We start from the raw sequence: 22,807 nt of genomic DNA on the forward strand, positions 1-22,807 counted from the left end.
GGTTTCCATCATGTCCTCCTCTCCCTTCTCTCCTCCTGTAACATATATAAAGGTTTCCATCATGTCCTCCTCTCCCTTCTCTCCCCCTGTAACAGATAAAAAGGTTTCCATCATGTCCTCCTCTCCCTTCTCTCCTCCTGTAACTTATATAAAGGTTTCAATCATGTCGCCGTTTTCCCTTCTCTCCTCCTGTAACATATATAGAGGTTTCCATTATGTCCTCCTCTCCCTTCTCTCCTCCTGAAACATATATAAAGGTTTCTATCATGTCCTCTTCTCCCTTATCTCCTCCATGTAACATATATAAAGGTTTCCATCATGTGCCCCTTTCCCTTCTCTCCTTCTATAACATATATGAAGGTTTCCATCATGTCCTCCTCTCCCTTCTCTCCTACTGTAACATATATAAAGGTTTCCATTATGTCCTCCTCTCCCTTCTCTCCTCCTGAAACATATATAAAGGTTTCCATCATGTCCTCCTCTCCCTTCTCTCCTCCTGTAACATATATAAAGGTTTCCATCATGTCCTCCTCTCCCTTCTCTCCTCCTATAACATATATAAAGGTTTCCATCATGTCCTCCTCTCCCTTCTCTCCTCCTATAACATATATTAAGGTTTCCATCATGTCCTCCTCTCCCTTCTCTCCTCCTATAACATATATTAAGGTTTCCATCATGTCCTCCTCTCCCTTCTCTCCTCCTATAACATATATAAAGGTTTCCGTCATGTCCTCCTCTCCCTTCTCTCCTCCTGTAACATATATAAGGGTTTCCATCATATCCTCCTCTCCCTTCTCTCCTCCTGTAACATATATAAAGGTTTCCATAATGTCCCTCCTCTCCCTTCTCTTCTCCTGTAACTTATATAAAGGTTTCAGTCATGTTGCCCCTTTCCCTTCTCTCCTCCTGTAACATATATAGAGGTTTCCATTATGTCCTCCTCTCCCTTCTCTCCTCCTGTAACATATATAGAGGTTTCTTTTATGTCCTCCTCTCCCTTCTCTCCTCCTGTAACATATATAAAGGTTTCCATCATGTCCCTCCTCTTCCTTCTCTCCTCCTGTAACATATATAAAGGTTTCCATCATATCCTCCTCTCCCTCCTCTCCTCCTGTAACATATATAAAGGTTTCCATCATATCCTCCTCTCCCTTCTCTCCTCCTGTAACATATATAAAGGTTTCCATCATGTCCCTCCTCTTCCTTCTCTCCTCCTGTAACATATACAAAGGTTCCATCATATCCTCCTCTCCCTTCTCTCCTCCTGTAACATATATAAAGGTTTCCATCATGTTCCCCTCTCCCTTCTCTCCTCCTGTAACATATATAAAGGTTTCCATCATATCCTCCTCTTCCTTCTCTCCTCCTGTAACATATATAAAGGTTTCCATCATGTCCTCCTCTCCCTTCTCTCCTCCTGTAACACATATAGAGGTTTCCATCATGTCCCCCTCTCCCTTCTTTCCTCCTGTAACATATATAAAGGTTTCCATCATGTCCTCCTCTACCTTCTCTCCTCCTGTAACATATATAGAGGTTTCTTTTATGTCCTCCTCTCCCTTCTCTCCTCCTGTAACATATATAAAGGATTCCATCATGTCCTCCCCTCCCTTCTCTCCTCCTGTAACATATATAAAGGTTTGCATCATGTCCCCCTCTACCTTCTCTCCTCCTGTAACATATATAAAGGTTTCCATCATGTCCTCCTCTACCTTCTCTCCTCCTGTAACATATATAGAGGTTTCTTTTATGTCCTCCTCTCCCTTCTCTCCTCCTGTAACATATATAAAGGTTTCCATCATGTCCCTCCTCTTCCTTCTCTCCTACTGTAACATATACAAAGGTTTCCATCATATCCTCCTCTCCCTCCTCTCCTCCTGTAACATATATAAAGGTTTCCATCATATCCTCCTCTTCCTTCTCTCCTCCTGTAACATATATAAAGGTTTCCATCATGTCCTCCTCTCCCTTCTCTCCTCCTTTAACACATATAGAGGTTTCCATTATGTCCCCTTCTCCCTTCTTTCCTCCTGTAACATATATAAAGGTTTCCATCATGTCCTCCTCTACCTTCTCTCCTCCTGTAACATATATAGAGGTTTCTTTTATGTCCTCCTCTCCCTTCTCTCCTCCTGTAACATATATAAAGGTTTCCATCATGTCCTCCTCTCCCTTTTCTCCTCCTGTAACATATATAAAGGTTTCCATCATGTCCTCCTCTCCCTTCTCTCCTCCTGTAACATATATATAGGTTTCCATCATGTCCTTCTCTCCCTTCTCTCCTCCTGTAACATATATAAAGGTTTCCATCATTTCTTCCTCTCCCTTCTCTCCTCCTATATTATATATAAAGGTTTCCATCATGTCCTCTTCTCCTTTCTCTCCTCCTGTAACATATATAAAGGTCTCCATCATGTCCTCCTCTCCCTTCTCTCCTCCTGTAACATATATAAAGGTTTCCATCATGTCCTTCTCTCCCTTCTCTCCTCCTGTAACATATATAAAGGTTTCCATCATGTCTTCCTCTCCGTTCTCTCCTCCTATATTATATATAAAGGTTTCCATCATGTCCTCCTCTCCCTTCTCTCCTCCTGTAACATATATAAAGGTTTCCATCATGTCCTCCTCTCCCTTCTCTCCTCCTGTAACATATATAAAGGTTTCCATCATGTCCTTCTCTCCCTTCTCTCCTCCTGTAACATATATAAAGGTTTCCATCATGTCTTCCTCTCCGTTCTCTCCTCCTATATTATATATAAAGGTTTCCATCATGTCCTCCTCTCCCTTCTCTCCTCCTGTAACATATATAAAGGTCTCCATCATGTCCTCCTCTCCCTTCTCTCCTCCTGTAACATATATAAAGGTTTCCATCATGTCCTTCTCTCCCTTCTCTCCTCCTGTAACATATATAAAGGTTTCCATCATGTCTTCCTCTCCGTTCTCTCCTCCTATATTATATATAAAGGTCTCCATAATGTCCTCCTCTCCCTTCTCTCCTCCTGTAACATATATAAAGGTTTCCATCATATCCTCGTCTTCCTTCTCTCCTCCTGTAACATATATAAAGGTTTCCATCATGTCCTCCTCTCCCTTCTCTCCTCCTGTAACACATATAGAGGTTTCCATCATGTCCCCCTCTCCCTTCTTTCCTCCTGTAACATATATAAAGGTTTCCATCATGTCCTCCTCTCCCTTCTCTCCTCCTGTAACATATATAGAGCTTTCCATTATGTCCTCCTCTCCCCTCTCTCCTCCTGTAACATATATAAAGGTTTCCGTCATGTCCTTCTCTCCTCCTGTAACATATACAAAGGTTTCCATCATATCCTCCCCTCCCTTCTCTCCTCCTGTAACATATATAAAGGTTTCCTTCATATCCTCCTCTTCCTTCTCTCCTCCTGTAACATATATAAAGGTTTCCATCATGTCCTCCTCTCCCTTCTCTCCTCCTGTAACACATATAGAGGTTTCCATCATGTCCCCCTCTCCCTTCTTTCCTCCTGTAACATATATAAAGGTTTCCATCATTTCCTGCTCTACCTTCTCTCCTCCTGTAACATATATAGAGGTTTCTATTATGTCCTCCTCTCCCTTCTCTCCTCCTTTAACATATATAAAGGTTTCCATCATGTCCTCCTCTCCCTTTTCTCCTCCTGTAACATATATAAAGGTTTCCATCATGTCCTACTCTCCCTTCTCTCCTCCTGTAACATATATAAAGGTTTCCATCATGTCCTTCTCTCCCTTCTCTCCTCCTGTAACATATATAAAGGTTTCCATCATGTCCCCCTCTTCCTTCTCTCCTCCTGTAACATATATAAAGGTTTCCATCATGTCTTCCTCTCCCTTCTCTCCTCCTATATTATATATAAAGGTTTCCATCATGTCCTCCTCTCCCTTCTCTCCTCCTGTAACATATATAAAGGTCTCCATCATGTCCTCCTCTCCCTTCTCTCCTCCTGTAACATATATAAAGGTTTCCATCATGTCCTTCTCTCTCTTCTCTCCTCCTGTAACATATATAAAGGTTTCCATCATGTCTTCCTCTCCGTTCTCTCCTCCTATATTATATATAAAGGTTTCCATCATGTCCTCCTCTCCCTTCTCTCCTCCTGTAACATATATAAAGGTTTCCATCATGTCCTCCTCTCCCTTCTCTCCTCCTGTAACATATATAAAGGTTTCCATCATGTCTTCCTCTCCCTTCTCCCCTCCTATATTATATATAAAGGTCTCCATAATGTCCTGCTCTCCCTTCTCTCCTCCTGTAACATATATAAAGGTTTCCATCATGTCCTCCTCTCCCTTCTCTCCTCCTGTAACATATATAAAGGTTTCCATCATGTCCTCCTCTCCCTTCTCTCCTCCTGTAACATGTATAAAGGCTTCCATCATGTCCTCCTCTCCCTTCTCTCCTCCTGTAACATATATAAAGGTTTCCATCATGTCTTCCTCTCCCTTCTCTCCTCCTGTAACATATATATAGGTTTCCATCATGTCCTCCTCTCCCTTCTCCCCTCCTATATTATATATAAAGGTCTCCATAATGTCCTCCTCTCCCTTCTCTCCTCCTGTAACATATATAAAGGTTTCCATCATATCCTCGTCTTCCTTCTCTCCTCCTGTAACATATATAGAGGTTTCCATCATGTCCTCCTCTCCCTTCTCTCCTCCTGTAACACATATAGAGGTTTCCATCATGTCCCCCTCTCCCTTCTTTCCTCCTGTAACATATCTAAAGGTTTCCATCATGTCCTCCTCTCCCTTCTCTCCTCCTGTAACATATATAGAGCTTTGCATTATGTCCTCCTCTCCCTTCTCTCCTCCTGTAACATATATAAAGGTTTCCGTCATGTCCTCCTCTTCCTTCTCTCCTCCTGTAACATATATAAAGGTTTCCATCATGTCCTCCTCTCCCTTCTCTCCTCCTGTAACACATATAGAGGTTTCCATCATGTCCCCCTCTCCCTTCTTTCCTCCTGTAACATATATAAAGGTTTCCATCATGTCCTCCTCTACCTTCTCTCCTCCTGTAACATATATAGAGGTTTCTATTATGTCCTCCTCTCCCTTCTCTCCTCCTTTAACATATATAAAGGTTTCCATCATGTCCTCCTCTCTCTTCTCTCCTCCTGTAACATATATAAAGGTTTCCATCATGTCCCCCTCTCCCTTCTCTCCTCCTGTAACATATATAGAGGTTTCTATTATGTCCTCCTCTCCCTTCTCTCCTCCTTTAACATATATAATGGTTTCCATCATGTCCTCCTCTCCCTTTTCTCCTCCTGTAACATATATAAAGGTTTCCATCATGTCCCCCTCTCCCTTCTCTCCTCCTGTAACATATATAGAGGTTTCTATTATGTCCTCCTCTCCCTTCTCTCCTCCTTTAACATATATAATGGTTTCCATCATGTCCTCCTCTCCCTTTTCTCCTCCTGTAACATATATAAAGGTTTCCATCATGTCCCTCCTCTCCCTTCTCTCCTCCTGTAACATATATAAAGGTTTCCATCATGTCCTCCTCTCCCTTCTCTCCTCCTGTAACATATATAAAGGATTCCATCATGTCCTCCTCTCCCTTCTCTCCTCCTGTAACATATATAAAGGTTTGCATCATGTCCCCCTCTCCCTTCTCTCCTCCTGTAATATATATAAAGGTTTCCATCATGTCCTCCTCTCCCTTCTCTCCTCCTGTAACACATATAAAGGTTTCCATCATGTCCTCCTCTCCCTTCTCTCCTCCTGTAACATATATAAAGGATTCCATCATGTCCTCCCCTCCCTTCTCTCCTCCTGTAACATATATAAAGGTTTGCATCATGTCCCCCTCTCCCTTCTCTCCTCCTGTAACATATATAAAGGTTTCCATCATGTCCTCCTCTCCCTTCTCTCCTCCTGTAACACATATAAAGGTTTCTATCATGTCCTCCTCTCCCTTCTCTCCTCCTGTAACATATATAGAGCTTTCCATTATGTCTTCCTCTCCCTTCTCTCCTCCTGTAACATATATAAAGGTTTCCGTCATGTCCCCCTCTACCTTCTCTCCTCCTGTAACATATATAAAGGTTTCCATCATGTCCTCCTCTACCTTCTCTCCTCCTGTAACATATATAGAGGTTTCTTTTATGTCCTCCTCTCCCTTCTCTCCTCCTGTAACATATATAAAGGTTTCCATCATGTCCTCCTCTCCCTTCTCTCCTCCTATATTATATATAAAGGTTTCCGTCATGTCCTCCTCTTCCTTCTCTCCTCCTGTAACATATACAAAGGTTTCCATCATATCCTCCTCTTCCTTCTCTCCTACTGTAACATATATAAAGGTTTCCATCATGTCCTCCTCTCCCTTCTCTCCTCCTGTAACACATATAGAGGTTTCCAACATGTCCCCCTCTCCCTTCTTTCCTCCTGTAACATATATAAAGGTTTCCATCATGTCCTCCTCTACCTTCTCTCCTCCTGTAACATATATAGAGGTTTCTATTATGTCCTCCTCTCCCTTCTCTCCTCCTGTAACATATATAAAGGTTTCCATCATGTCCTCCTCTCCCTTTTCTCCTCTTGTAACATATATAAAGGTTTCCATCATGTCCTCCTCTCCCTTCTCTCCTCCTGTAACATATATATAGGTTTCCATCATGTCCTTCTCTCCCTTCTCTCCTCCTGTAACATATATAAAGGTTTCCATCATTTCTTCCTCTCCCTTCTCTCCTCCTATATTATATATAAAGGTTTCCATCATGTCCTTTTCTCCTTTCTCTCCTCCTGTAACATATATAAAGGTCTCCATCATGTCCTCCTCTGCCTTCTCTCCTCCTGTAACATATAAAAAGGTTTCCATCATGTCCCCCTCTCCTTTCTCTCCTCCTGTAACATATATAAAGGTTTCCATCATGTCCTTCTCTCCCTTCTCTCCTCCTGTAACATATATAAAGGTTTCCATCATGTCTTCCTCTCCGTTCTCTCCTCCTATATTATATATAAAGGTTTCCATCATGTCCTCCTCTCCCTTCTCTCCTCCTGTAACATATATAAAGGTTTCCATCATGTCCTCCTCTCCCTTCTCTCCTCCTGTAACATATATAAAGGTTTCCATCATATCCTCGTCTTCCTTCTCTCCTCCTGTAACATATATAAAGGTTTCCATCATGTCCTCCTCTCCCTTCTCTCCTCCTGTAACACATATAGAGGTTTCCATCATGTCCCCCTCTCCCTTCTTTCCTCCTGTAACATATATAAAGGTTTCCATCATGTCCTCCTCTCCCTTCTCTCCTCCTGTAACATATATAAAGGTTTCCATCATGGCGCCCCTTTCCCTTCTCTCCTCCTGTAACATATATAGAGGTTTCCATTATGTCCTCCTCTCCCTTCTCTCCTCTTGTAACATATATAAAGGTTTCCATCATGGCGCCCCTTTCCCTTCTCTCCTCCTGTAACATATATAGAGGTTTCCATTATGTCCTTCTCTCCCTTCTCTCCTCTTGTAACATATATAAAGGTTTCCATCATGTCCTCTTCTCCCTCCTCTCCTCCTGTAACATATATAAAGGTTTCCATCATATCCTCCTCTCCCTTCTCTCCTCCTGTAACATATATAAAGGTTTCCATAATGTCCCTCCTCTTCCTTCTCTCCTCCTGTAACACATATAAAGGTTTCCATCATGCCCTCCTCTCCCTTCTCTCCTTCTGTAACTTATATAAAGGTTTCCATCATGTCGCCCCTTTCACTTCTCTCCTCCTGTATCATATATAAAAGTTTCCATCATATTCTCCTCTTCCTTTTCTCCTCCTGTAACACATATAAAGGTTTCCATCATATCCTCCTCTCCCTTCTCTCCTCCTGTAACATATATAAAGGTTTCCATCATGTCCTCTTCTCCCTCCTCTCCTCCTGTAACATATATAAAGGTTTCCATCATATCCTCCTCTCCCTTCTCTCCTCCTGTAACATATATAAAGGTTTCCATAATGTCCCTCCTCTCCCTTCTCTTCTCCTGTATCATATATAAAGGTTTCCATCATATTCTCCTCTTCCTTCTCTCCTCCTGTAACACATATAAAGGTTTCCATCATATCCTCCTCTTCCTTCTCTCCTCCTATAACATATATAAAGGTTTCCATCATGTCCTCCTCTCCCTTCTCTCCTCCTATAACATATATAAAGGTTTCCATCATGTCCTCCTCTCCCTTCTCTCCTCCTATAACATATATAGAGGTTTCCATTATGTCCTCCTCTCCGTTCTCTCCTCTTGTAACATATATAAAGGTTTCCATCATGTCCTCCTCTCCCTACTCTCCTCCTGTAACATATATAATGGTTTCCATCATGTCCTCCTCTCCCTTCTCTTCTCCTGTAACTTATATAAAGGTTTCAATCATGTTGCCCCTTTCCCTTCTCTCCTCCTGTAACATATATAGAGGTTTCCATTATGTCCTCCTCTCCCTTCTCTCCTCCTGCAACATATATAAAGGTTTCCATCATATCCTTCTCTCCCTTCTCTCCTCCTGTATCATATATAAAGGTTTCCATCATATTCTCCTCTTCCTTCTCTCCTCCTGTAACACATATAAAGGTTTCCATCATATCCTCCTCTTCCTTCTCTCCTCCTATAACATATATAAAGGTTTCCATCATGTCCTCCTCTCCCTTCTCTCCTCCTATAACATATATAAAGGTTTCCATCATGTCCTCCTCTCCCTTCTCTCCTCCTATAACATATATAGAGGTTTCCATTATGTCCTCCTCTCCGTTCTCTCCTCTTGTAACATATATAAAGGTTTCCATCATGTCCTCCTCTCCCTACTCTCCTCCTGTAACATATATAATGGTTTCCATCATGTCCTCCTCTCCCTTCTCTTCTCCTGTAACTTATTTAAAGGTTTCAATCATATTCTCCTCTCCCTTCTCTCCTTCTGTAACTTATATAAAGGTTTCCATCATGTCGCCCCTCTCCCTTTTCTCCTCCTGTAACATATATAAAGGTTTCCATCATATCCTCCTCTTCCTTCTCTCCTCCTATAACATATACAAAAGGTTTCCATCATGTCCTCCTCTCCCTTCTCTCCTCCTATAACATATATAAAGGTTTCCATCATGTCCCTCCTTTCCCTTCTCTCCTCCTGTAACATATATAAAGGTTTCCATCATGTCCCCCTCTCCCTTTTCTCCTCCTGTAACATATATAAAGATTTCCATCATATCCTCCTCTTCCTTCTCTCCTCCTATAACATATACAAAAGGTTTCCATCATGTCCTCCTCTCCCTTCTCTCCTCCTATAACATATATAAAGGTTTCCATCATGTCCCCCTCTTCCTTCTTTCCTCCTGTAACATATATAAAGGTTTCCATCATATCCTCCTCTTCCTTCTCTCCTCCTATAACATATATAAAGGTTTCCATCATGTCCCCCTCTTCCTTCTTTCCTCCTGTAACATATATAAAGGTTTCCATCATATCCTCCTCTTCCTTCTCTCCTCCTATAACATATATAAAGGTTTCCATCATGTCCTCCTCTCCCTTCTCTCCTCCTATAACATATATAAAGGTTTCCATCATATCCTCCTCTTCCTTCTCTCCTCCTATAACATATATAAAGGTTTCCATCATGTCCTCCTCTCCCTTCTCTCCTCCTGTAACATATATAAAGGTTTCCATCATATCCTCCTCTCCCTTCTCTCCTCCTATAACATATATAAAGGTTTCCATCATATCCTCCTCTTCCTTCTCTCCTCCTATAACATATATAAAGGTTTCCATCATGTCCTCCTCTTCCTTCTCTCCTCCTATAACATATATAAAGGTTTCCATCATGTCCTCCTCTCCCTTCTCTCCCCCTGTAACATATATAAAGGTTTCCATCATGTCCTCCTCTTCCATCTCTCCTCCTATAACATATATAAAGGTTTCCATCATGCCCTCCTCTCCCTTCTCTCCACCTGTAACATATATAGAGGTTTCTATTATGTCCTCCTCTCCCTTCTCTCCTCCTGTAACATATATAAAGGTTTCCATCATGTCCCTCCTCTCCCTTCTCTCCTCCTGTAACTTATATAAAGGTTTTCATCATGTCGCCCCTTTCACTTCTCTCCTCCTGTAACATATATAAAGGTTTACATCATGTCCTCCTCTTCCTTCTCTCCTCCTGTAACATATATAAAGGTTTCCATCATGTCCTCCTCTCCCTTCTCTCCTCCTGTAACATATATAAAGGTTTCCATCATGGCGCCCCTTTCCCTTCTCTCCTCCTGTAACATATATAGAGGTTTCCATTATGTCCTTCTCTCCCTTCTCTCCTCTTGTAACATATATAAAGGTTTCCATCATGGCGCCCCTTTCCCTTCTCTCCTCCTGTAACATATATAGAGGTTTCCATTATGTCCTTCTCTCCCTTCTCTCCTCCTGTAACTTATATAAAGGTTTCCATCATGTCCTCCTCTCCCTTCTCTCCTCCTGTAACATATATAAAGGTTTCCATCATGTCCTCTTCTCCCTCCTCTCCTCCTGAAACATATATAAAGGTTTACATCATGTCCCCCTCTTCCTTCTTTTCTCCTGTAACACATATAAAGGTTTCCATCATATCCTCCTCTCCCTCCTCTCCTCCTGTAACATATATAAAGGTTTCCATCATGTCCTCCTCTCCCTTGTCTCCTCCTGTAACATATATAAAGGTTTCCATCATGTCCCCCTCTTCCTTCTTTTCCCCTGTAACACATATAAAGGTTTCCATCATGTCCTCCTCTCCCTCCTTTCCTCCTGTAACATATATAAAGGTTTCCATCATGTCCTCCTCTCCCTTCTCTCCTCCTGTAACATATATAATGGTTTCCATCATATCCTCCTCTCCCTTCTCTCCTCCTGTAAGATATATAAAGGTTTCCATCATGTCCCCCTCTTCCTTCTTTTCCCCTGTAACACATATAAAGGTTTCCATCATGTCCTCCTCTCCCTCCTTTCCTCCTGTAACATATATAAAGGTTTCCATCATGTCCTCCTCTCCCTTGTCTCCTCCTGTAACATATATAAAGGTTTCCATCATGTCCCCCTCTTCCTTCTTTTCCCCTGTAACACATATAAAGGTTTCCATCATGTCCTCCTCTCCCTCCTTTCCTCCTGTAACATATATAAAGGTTTCCATCATGTCCTCCTCCCCCTTCTCTCCTCCTGTAACATATATAAAGGTTTCCATCATGTCGCCCCTTTCCCTTCTCTCCTCCTGTAACATATATATAGGTTTCCATCATGTCCTCCCTCTCCCTTCTCCCCTCCTGTAACAGATAGAAAGGTTTCCATCATGTCCTCCTCTCCCTCCTCTCCTTCTGTAACATATATAAAGGTTTCCATCACGTCCTCTTCTCCCTCCTTTCCTCCTGTAACACACATAAAGGTTTTCATCATGTCCCCTTCTCCCTTCTCTCCTCCTGTAACATATATAAAGGTTTCCATCATATCCCCCTCTTCCTTCTTTCCTCCTGTAACACATATAAAGGTTTCCATCATGTCCTCCTCTCCTCCTGTAACATATATAAAGGTTTCCATCATGTCCTCCTCTCCTCCTGTAACATATATAAAGGTTTCCATTTTGTCCTCCTCTTCCTTCTCTCCTCCTGTAACATATATAAAGGCTTCCATCATGTCCTCCTCTCCCTTCTCTCCTCCTGTAACAAATATAAAGGTTTCCATCATGTCCTCCTCTCCCTTCTCTCCTCCTGTTACATATATAAAGGTTTCCATCATGTCCTCCTTTCCCTTCTCTCCTCCTGTAACATATATTAAGGTTTCCATCATGTCCTCCTCTCCCTTCTCTCCTCCTGTAACATATACAAAGGTTTCCATCATGTCCTCTTCTCCCTTCTCTCCCCCTGTAATATATATAAAGGTTTCGATCATGTCCCTCCTCTCCCTCCTCTCCTCCTGTAACTTATATAAAGGTTTCCATCAGGGCGCCCCTTTCCCTTCTCTCCTCCTGTAACATATATAGAGGTTTTCATTATGTCCTCCTCTCCCTTCTCTCCTCTTGTAACATATATAAAGGTTTCCATCATGTCATCCTCTCCCTTGTCTCCTCCTGTAACATATATAAAGGTTTCCATCATGTCCACTTCTCCCTTCTCTCCCCCTGTAATATATATAAAGGTTTCGATCATGTCCCTCCTCTCCCTCCTCTCCTCCTGTAACTTATATAAAGGTTTCCATCATGGCGCCCCTTTCCCTTCTCTCCTCCTGTAACATATATACAGGTTTCCATTATGTCCTCCTCTCCCTTCTCTCCTCCTGTAACATATATAAAGGTTTCCATCATGTCCTTCTCTCCATTCTCTCCTCCTGTAACATATATAAAGGTTTCCATCATATCCTCCTCTCCCTTCTCTCCTCCTGTAAGATATATAAAGGTTTCCATCATGTCCTCCTCTCCCTTCTCTCCTTCTGTAACATATATAAAGGTTTCCATCATGTCCTCCTCTCCCTTCTCTCCTCCTGTAACTTATATAAAGGTTTCCATCATGTCCTCCTCTCCCTTCTCTCCTTCTGTAACATATATAAAGGTTTCCATCATGTCCTTCTCTCCATTCTCTCCTCCTGTAACATATATAAAGCTTTCCATTGTGTCCTCCTCTCCCTTCTCTCCTCCTGTAACATATATAAAGGTTTCCGTCATGTCCTCCTCTTCCTTCTCTCCTCCTGTAACATATACAAAGGTTTCCATCATATCCTCCTCTCCCTTCTCTCCTCCTGTAACATATATAAAGGTTTCCATCATATCCTCCTCTTCCTTCTCTCCTCCTGTAACACATATAGAGGTTTCCATCATGTCCCCCTCTCCCTTCTTTCCTCCTGTAACATATATAAAGGTTTCCATCATGTCCTCCTCTACCTTCTCTCCTCCTGTAACATATATAGAGGTTTCTATTATGTCCTCCTCTCCCTTCTCTCCTCCTGTAACATATATAAAGGTTTCCAACATGTCCTCCTCTCCCTTTTCTCCTCCTGTAACATATATAAAGGTTTCCATCATGTCCTCCTCTCCCTTCTCTCCTCCTGTAAAATATATATAGGTTTCCATCATGTCCTTCTCTCCCTTCTCTCCTCCTGTAACATATATAAAGGTTTCCATCATGTCTTCCTCTCCCTTTTCTCCTCCTATATTATATATAAAGGTTTCCATCATGTCCTCCTCTCCCTTCTCTCCTCCTGTAACATATATAAAGGTCTCCATGATGTCCTCCTCTCCCTTCTCTCCTCCTGTAACATATATAAAGGTTTCCATCATGTCCTTCTCTCCCTTCTCTCCTCCTGTAACATATATAAAGGTTTCCATCATGTCCTCCTTTCCCTTCTCTCCTCCTGTAACATATATTAAGGTTTCCATCATGTCCTCTTCTCCCTTCTCTCCCCCTGTAATATATATAAAGGTTTCGATCATGTCCCTCCTCTCCCTCCTCTCCTCCTGTAACTTATATAAAGGTTTCCATCATGGCGCCCTTTTCCCTTCTCTCCTCCTGTAACATATATAGAGGTTTCCATTATGTCCTCCTCTCCCTTCTCTCCTCCTGTAACATATATAAAGGTTTGCATCATGTCCCCCTCTACCTTCTCTCCTCCTGTAACATATATAAAGGTTTCCATCATGTCCTCCTCTACCTTCTCTCCTCCTGTAACATATATAGAGGTTTCTTTTATGTCCTCCTCTCCCTTCTCTCCTCCTGTAACATATATAAAGGTTTCCATCATGTCCCTCCTCTTCCTTCTCTCCTCCTGTAACATATACAAAGGTTTCCATCATATCCTCCTCTCCCTCCTCTCCTCCTGTAACATATATAAAGGTTTCCATCATATCCTCCTCTTCCTTCTCTCCTCCTGTAACATATATAAAGGTTTCCATCATGTCCTCCTCTCCCTTCTCTCCTCCTTTAACACATATAGAGGTTTCCATTATGTCCCCTTCTCCCTTCTTTCCTCCTGTAACATATATAAAGGTTTCCATCATGTCCTCCTCTACCTTCTCTCCTCCTGTAACATATATAGAGGTTTCTTTTATGTCCTCCTCTCCCTTCTCTCCTCCTGTAACATATATAAAGGTTTCCATCATGTCCTCCTCTCCCTTTTCTCCTCCTGTAACATATATAAAGGTTTCCATCATGTCCTCCTCTCCCTTCTCTCCTCCTGTAACATATATATAGGTTTCCATCATGTCCTTCTCTCCCTTCTCTCCTCCTGTAACATATATAAAGGTTTCCATCATTTCTTCCTCTCCCTTCTCTCCTCCTATATTATATATAAAGGTTTCCATCATGTCCTCCTCTCCCTTCTCTCCTCCTGTAACATATATAAAGGTCTCCATCATGTCCTCCTCTCCCTTCTCTCCTCCTGTAACATATATAAAGGTTTCCATCATGTCCCCTCTCCCTTCTCTCCTCCTGTAACATATATAAAGGTTTCCATCATGTCTTCCTCTCCGTTCTCTCCTCCTATATTATATATAAAGGTTTCCATCATGTCCTCCTCTCCCTTCTCTCCTCCTGTAACATATATAAAGGTTTCCATCATGTCCTCCTCTCCCTTCTCTCCTCCTGTAACATATATAAAGGTTTCCATCATGTCCTTCTCTCCCTTCTCTCCTCCTGTAACATATATAAAGGTTTACATCATGTCTTCCTCTCCGTTCTCTCCTCCTATATTATATATAAAGGTTTCCATCATGTCCTCCTCTCCCTTCTCTCCTCCTGTAACATATATAAAGGTCTCCATCATGTCCTCCTCTCCCTTCTCTCCTCCTGTAACATATATAAAGGTTTCCATCATGTCCTTCTCTCCCTTCTCTCCTCCTGTAACATATATAAAGGTTTCCATCATGTCTTCCTCTCCGTTCTCTCCTCCTATATTATATATAAAGGTCTCCATAATGTCCTCCTCTCCCTTCTCTCCTCCTGTAACATATATAAAGGTTTCCATCATATCCTCGTCTTCCTTCTCTCCTCCTGTAACATATATAAAGGTTTCCATCATGTCCTCCTCTCCCTTCTCTCCTCCTGTAACACATATAGAGGTTTCCATCATGTCCCCCTCTCCCTTCTTTCCTCCTGTAACATATATAAAGGTTTCCATCATGTCCTCCTCTCCCTTCTCTCCTCCTGTAACATATATAGAGCTTTCCATTATGTCCTCCTCTCCCCTCTCTCCTCCTGTAACATATATAAAGGTTTCCGTCATGTCCTTCTCTCCTCCTGTAACATATACAAAGGTTTCCATCATATCCTCCCCTCCCTTCTCTCCTCCTGTAACATATATAAAGGTTTCCTTCATATCCTCCTCTTCCTTCTCTCCTCCTGTAACATATATAAAGGTTTCCATCATGTCCTCCTCTCCCTTCTCTCCTCCTGTAACACATATAGAGGTTTCCATCATGTCCCCCTCTCCCTTCTTTCCTCCTGTAACATATATAAAGGTTTCCATCATTTCCTGCTCTACCTTCTCTCCTCCTGTAACATATATAGAGGTTTCTATTATGTCCTCCTCTCCCTTCTCTCCTCCTTTAACATATATAAAGGTTTCCATCATGTCCTCCTCTCCCTTTTCTCCTCCTGTAACATATATAAAGGTTTCCATCATGTCCTACTCTCCCTTCTCTCCTCCTGTAACATATATAAAGGTTTCCATCATGTCCTTCTCTCCCTTCTCTCCTCCTGTAACATATATAAAGGTTTCCATCATGTCTTCCTCTCCCTTCTCTCCTCCTATATTATATATAAAGGTTTCCATCATGTCCTCCTCTCCCTTCTCTCCTCCTGTAACATATATAAAGGTCTCCATCATGTCCTCCTCTCCCTTCTCTCCTCCTGTAACATATATAAAGGTTTCCATCATGTCCTTCTCTCTCTTCTCTCCTCCTGTAACATATATAAAGGTTTCCATCATGTCTTCCTCTCCGTTCTCTCCTCCTATATTATATATAAAGGTTTCCATCATGTCCTCCTCTCCCTTCTCTCCTCCTGTAACATATATAAAGGTTTCCATCATGTCCTCCTCTCCCTTCTCTCCTCCTGTAACATATATAAAGGTTTCCATCATGTCTTCCTCTCCCTTCTCCCCTCCTATATTATATATAAAGGTCTCCATAATGTCCTGCTCTCCCTTCTCTCCTCCTGTAACATATATAAAGGTTTCCATCATGTCCTCCTCTCCCTTCTCTCCTCCTGTAACATATATAAAGGTTTCCATCATGTCCTCCTCTCCCTTCTCTCCTCCTGTAACATGTATAAAGGCTTCCATCATGTCCTCCTCTCCCTTCTCTCCTCCTGTAACATATATAAAGGTTTCCATCATGTCTTCCTCTCCCTTCTCTCCTCCTGTAACATATATATAGGTTTCCATCATGTCCTCCTCTCCCTTCTCCCCTCCTATATTATATATAAAGGTCTCCATAATGTCCTCCTCTCCCTTCTCTCCTCCTGTAACATATATAAAGGTTTCCATCATATCCTCGTCTTCCTTCTCTCCTCCTGTAACATATATAGAGGTTTCCATCATGTCCTCCTCTCCCTTCTCTCCTCCTGTAACACATATAGAGGTTTCCATCATGTCCCCCTCTCCCTTCTTTCCTCCTGTAACATATCTAAAGGTTTCCATCATGTCCTCCTCTCCCTTCTCTCCTCCTGTAACATATATAGAGCTTTCCATTATGTCCTCCTCTCCCTTCTCTCCTCCTGTAACATATATAAAGGTTTCCGTCATGTCCTCCTCTTCCTTCTCTCCTCCTGTAACATATATAAAGGTTTCCATCATGTCCTCCTCTCCCTTCTCTCCTCCTGTAACACATATAGAGGTTTCCATCATGTCCCCCTCTCCCTTCTTTCCTCCTGTAACATATATAAAGGTTTCCATCATGTCCTCCTCTACCTTCTCTCCTCCTGTAACATATATAGAGGTTTCTATTATGTCCTCCTCTCCCTTCTCTCCTCCTTTAACATATATAATGGTTTCCATCATGTCCTCCTCTCCCTTTTCTCCTCCTGTAACATATATAAAGGTTTCCATCATGTCCTCCTCTCCCTTCTCTCCTCCTGTAACATATATAAAGGTTTCCATCATGTCTTCCTCTCCGTTCTCTCCTCCTATATTTTATATAAAGGTTTCCATCATGTCCTCCTCTCCGTTCTCTCCTCCTGTAACATATATAAAGGTTTCCATCATGTCCCTCCTCTCCCTTCTCTCCTCCTGTAACATATATAAAGGTTTCCATCATGTCCTCCTCTCCCTTCTCTCCTCCTGTAACATATATAAAGGATTCCATCATGTCCTCCTCTCCCTTCTCTCCTCCTGTAACATATATAAAGGTTTGCATCATGTCCCCCTCTCCCTTCTCTCCTCCTGTAATATATATAAAGGTTTCCATCATGTCCTCCTCTCCCTTCTCTCCTCCTGTAACACATATAAAGGTTTCCATCATGTCCTCCTCTCCCTTCTCTCCTCCTGTAACATATATAAAGGATTCCATCATGTCCTCCCCTCCCTTCTCTCCTCCTGTAACATATATAAAGGTTTGCATCATGTCCCCCTCTCCCTTCTCTCCTCCTGTAACATATATAAAGGTTTCCATCATGTCCTCCTCTCCCTTCTCTCCTCCTGTAACACATATAAAGGTTTCTATCATGTCCTCCTCTCCCTTCTCTCCTCCTGTAACATATATAGAGCTTTCCATTATGTCTTCCTCTCCCTTCTCTCCTCCTGTAACATATATAAAGGTTTCCATCATGTCCTCCTCTCCCTTCTCTCCTCCTATATTATATATAAAGGTTTCCGTCATGTCCTCCTCTTCCTTCTCTCCTCCTGTAACATATACAAAGGTTTCCATCATATCCTCCTCTTCCTTCTCTCCTACTGTAACATATATAAAGGTTTCCATCATGTCCTCCTCTCCCTTCTCTCCTCCTGTAACACATATAGAGGTTTCCAACATGTCCCCCTCTCCCTTCTTTCCTCCTGTAACATATATAAAGGTTTCCATCATGTCCTCCTCTACCTTCTCTCCTCCTGTAACATATATAGAGGTTTCTATTATGTCCTCCTCTCCCTTCTCTCCTCCTGTAACATATATAAAGGTTTCCATCATGTCCTCCTCTCCCTTTTCTCCTCTTGTAACATATATAAAGGTTTCCATCATGTCCTCCTATCCCTTCTCTCCTCCTGTAACATATATATAGGTTTCCATCATGTCCTTCTCTCCCTTCTCTCCTCCTGTAACATATATAAAGGTTTCCATCATTTCTTCCTCTCCCTTCTCTCCTCCTATATTATATATAAAGGTTTCCATCATGTCCTTTTCTCCTTTCTCTCCTCCTGTAACATATATAAAGGTCTCCATCATGTCCTCCTCTGCCTTCTCTCCTCCTGTAACATATAAAAAGGTTTCCATCATGTCCCCCTCTCCTTTCTCTCCTCCTGTAACATATATAAAGGTTTCCATCATGTCCTTCTCTCCCTTCTCTCCTCCTGTAACATATATAAAGGTTTCCATCATGTCTTCCTCTCCGTTCTCTCCTCCTATATTATATATAAAGGTTTCCATCATGTCCTCCTCTCCCTTCTCTCCTCCTGTAACATATATAAAGGTTTCCATCATGTCTTCCTCTCCCTTCTACCCTCCTATATTATTTATAAAGGTCTCCATAATGTCCTCCTCTCCCTTCTCTCCTCCTGTAACATATATAAAGGTTTCCATCATATCCTCGTCTTCCTTCTCTCCTCCTGTAACATATATAAAGGTTTCCATCATGTCCTCCTCTCCCTTCTCTCCTCCTGTAACACATATAGAGGTTTCCATCATGTCCCCCTCTCCCTTCTTTCCTCCTGTAACATATATAAAGGTTTCCATCATGTCCTCCTCTCCCTTCTCTCCTCCTGTAACATATATAAAGGTTTCCATCATGGCGCCCCTTTCCCTTCTCTCCTCCTGTAACATATATAGAGGTTTCCATTATGTCCTCCTCTCCCTTCTCTCCTCTTGTAACATATATAAAGGTTTCCATCATGGCGCCCCTTTCCCTTCTCTCCTCCTGTAACATATATAGAGGTTTCCATTATGTCCTTCTCTCCCTTCTCTCCTCTTGTAACATATATAAAGGTTTCCATCATGTCCTCTTCTCCCTCCTCTCCTCCTGTAACATATATAAAGGTTTCCATCATATCCTCCTCTCCCTTCTCTCCTCCTGTAACATATATAAAGGTTTCCATAATGTCCCTCCTCTTCCTTCTCTCCTCCTGTAACACATATAAAGGTTTCCATCATGCCCTCCTCTCCCTTCTCTCCTTCTGTAACTTATATAAAGGTTTCCATCATGTCGCCCCTTTCACTTCTCTCCTCCTGTATCATATATAAAAGTTTCCATCATATTCTCCTCTTCCTTTTCTCCTCCTGTAACACATATAAAGGTTTCCATCATATCCTCCTCTCCCTTCTCTCCTCCTGTAACATATATAAAGGTTTCCATCATGTCCTCTTCTCCCTCCTCTCCTCCTGTAACATATATAAAGGTTTCCATCATATCCTCCTCTCCCTTCTCTCCTCCTGTAACATATATAAAGGTTTCCATAATGTCCCTCCTCTCCCTTCTCTTCTCCTGTATCATATATAAAGGTTTCCATCATATTCTCCTCTTCCTTCTCTCCTCCTGTAACACATATAAAGGTTTCCATCATATCCTCCTCTTCCTTCTCTCCTCCTATAACATATATAAAGGTTTCCATCATGTCCTCCTCTCCCTTCTCTCCTCCTATAACATATATAAAGGTTTCCATCATGTCCTCCTCTCCCTTCTCTCCTCCTATAACATATATAGAGGTTTCCATTATGTCCTCCTCTCCGTTCTCTCCTCTTGTAACATATATAAAGGTTTCCATCATGTCCTCCTCTCCCTACTCTCCTCCTGTAACATATATAATGGTTTCCATCATGTCCTCCTCTCCCTTCTCTTCTCCTGTAACTTATATAAAGGTTTCAATCATGTTGCCCCTTTCCCTTCTCTCCTCCTGTAACATATATAGAGGTTTCCATTATGTCCTCCTCTCCCTTCTCTCCTCCTGCAACATATATAAAGGTTTCCATCATATCCTTCTCTCCCTTCTCTCCTCCTGTATCATATATAAAGGTTTCCATCATATTCTCCTCTTCCTTCTCTCCTCCTGTAACACATATAAAGGTTTCCATCATATCCTCCTCTTCCTTCTCTCCTCCTATAACATATATAAAGGTTTCCATCATGTCCTCCTCTCCCTTCTCTCCTCCTATAACATATATAAAGGTTTCCATCATGTCCTCCTCTCCCTTCTCTCCTCCTATAACATATATAGAGGTTTCCATTATGTCCTCCTCTCCGTTCTCTCCTCTTGTAACATATATAAAGGTTTCCATCATGTCCTCCTCTCCCTACTCTCCTCCTGTAACATATATAATGGTTTCCATCATGTCCTCCTCTCCCTTCTCTTCTCCTGTAACTTATTTAAAGGTTTCAATCATATTCTCCTCTCCCTTCTCTCCTTCTGTAACTTATATAAAGGTTTCCATCATGTCGCCCCTCTCCCTTTTCTCCTCCTGTAACATATATAGAGGTTTCTGTTATGTCCTCCTCTCCCTTCTCTCCTCTTGTAACATATATAAAGGTTTCCATCATGTCCCTCCTTTCCCTTCTCTCCTCCTGTAACATATATAAAGGTTTCCATCATGTTCTCCTCTCCCTTTTCTCCTCCTGTAACATATATAAAGGTTTCCATCATATCCTCCTCTTCCTTCTCTCCTCCTATAACATATACAAAAGGTTTCCATCATGTCCTCCTCTCCCTTCTCTCCTCCTATAACATATATAAAGGTTTCCATCATGTCCCCCTCTTCCTTCTTTCCTCCTGTAACATATATAAAGGTTTCCATCATATCCTCCTCTTCCTTCTCTCCTCCTATAACATATATAAAGGTTTCCATCATGTCCCCCTCTTCCTTCTTTCCTCCTGTAACATATATAAAGGTTTCCATCATATCCTCCTCTTCCTTCTCTCCTCCTATAACATATATAAAGGTTTCCATCATGTCCTCCTCTCCCTTCTCTCCTCCTATAACATATATAAAGGTTTCCATCATATCCTCCTCTTCCTTCTCTCCTCCTATAACATATATAAAGGTTTCCATCATGTCCTCCTCTCCCTTCTCTCCTCCTGTAACATATATAAAGGTTTCCATCATATCCTCCTCTCCCTTCTCTCCTCCTATAACATATATAAAGGTTTCCATCATATCCTCCTCTTCCTTCTCTCCTCCTATAACATATATAAAGGTTTCCATCATGTCCTCCTCTTCCTTCTCTCCTCCTATAACATATATAAAGGTTTCCATCATGTCCTCCTCTCCCTTCTCTCCCCCTGTAACATATATAAAGGTTTCCATCATGTCCTCCTCTTCCATCTCTCCTCCTATAACATATATAAAGGTTTCCATCATGCCCTCCTCTCCCTTCTCTCCACCTGTAACATATATAGAGGTTTCTATTATGTCCTCCTCTCCCTTCTCTCCTCCTGTAACATATATAAAGGTTTCCATCATGTCCCTCCTCTCCCTTCTCTCCTCCTGTAACTTATATAAAGGTTTTCATCATGTCGCCCCTTTCACTTCTCTCCTCCTGTAACATATATAAAGGTTTACATCATGTCCTCCTCTTCCTTCTCTCCTCCTGTAACATATATAAAGGTTTCCATCATGTCCTCCTCTCCCTTCTCTCCTCCTGTAACATATATAAAGGTTTCCATCATGGCGCCCCTTTCCCTTCTCTCCTCCTGTAACATATATAGAGGTTTCCATTATGTCCTTCTCTCCCTTCTCTCCTCTTGTAACATATATAAAGGTTTCCATCATGGCGCCCCTTTCCCTTCTCTCCTCCTGTAACATATATAGAGGTTTCCATTATGTCCTTCTCTCCCTTCTCTCCTCCTGTAACTTATATAAAGGTTTCCATCATGTCCTCCTCTCCCTTCTCTCCTCCTGTAACATATATAAAGGTTTCCATCATGTCCTCTTCTCCCTCCTCTCCTCCTGAAACATATATAAAGGTTTACATCATGTCCCCCTCTTCCTTCTTTTCCCCTGTAACACATATAAAGGTTTCCATCATGTCCTCCTCTCCCTCCTTTCCTCCTGTAACATATATAAAGGTTTCCATCATGTCCTCCTCTCCCTTCTCTCCTCCTGTAACATATATAATGGTTTCCATCATATCCTCCTCTCCCTTCTCTCCTCCTGTAACATATATAAAGGTTTCCATCATGTCGCCCCTTTCCCTTCTCTCCTCCTGTAACATATATATAGGTTTCCATCATGTCCTCCCTCTCCCTTCTCCCCTCCTGTAACAGATAGAAAGGTTTCCATCATGTCCTCCTCTCCCTTCTCTCCTCCTGTAACATATATAAAGGTTTCCATCATGTCCTCCTCTCCCTCCTCTCCTTCTGTAACATATATAAAGGTTTCCATCACGTCCTCTTCTCCCTCCTTTCCTCCTGTAACACACATAAAGGTTTTCATCATGTCCCCTTCTCCCTTCTCTCCTCCTGTAACATATATAAAGGTTTCCATCATATCCCCCTCTTCCTTCTTTCCTCCTGTAACACATATAAAGGTTTCCATCATGTCCTCCTCTCCTCCTGTAACATATATAAAGGTTTCCATCATGTCCTCGTCTCCTCCTGTAACATATATAAAGGTTTCCATTTTGTCCTCCTCTTCCTTCTCTCCTCCTGTAACATATATAAAGGCTTCCATCATGTCCTCC

The sequence above is a fragment of the Eleutherodactylus coqui genome, chromosome 11, assembly GCF_035609145.1.
Source record: "Eleutherodactylus coqui strain aEleCoq1 chromosome 11, aEleCoq1.hap1, whole genome shotgun sequence".
Classification (NCBI taxonomy): domain Eukaryota; kingdom Metazoa; phylum Chordata; class Amphibia; order Anura; family Eleutherodactylidae; genus Eleutherodactylus; species Eleutherodactylus coqui.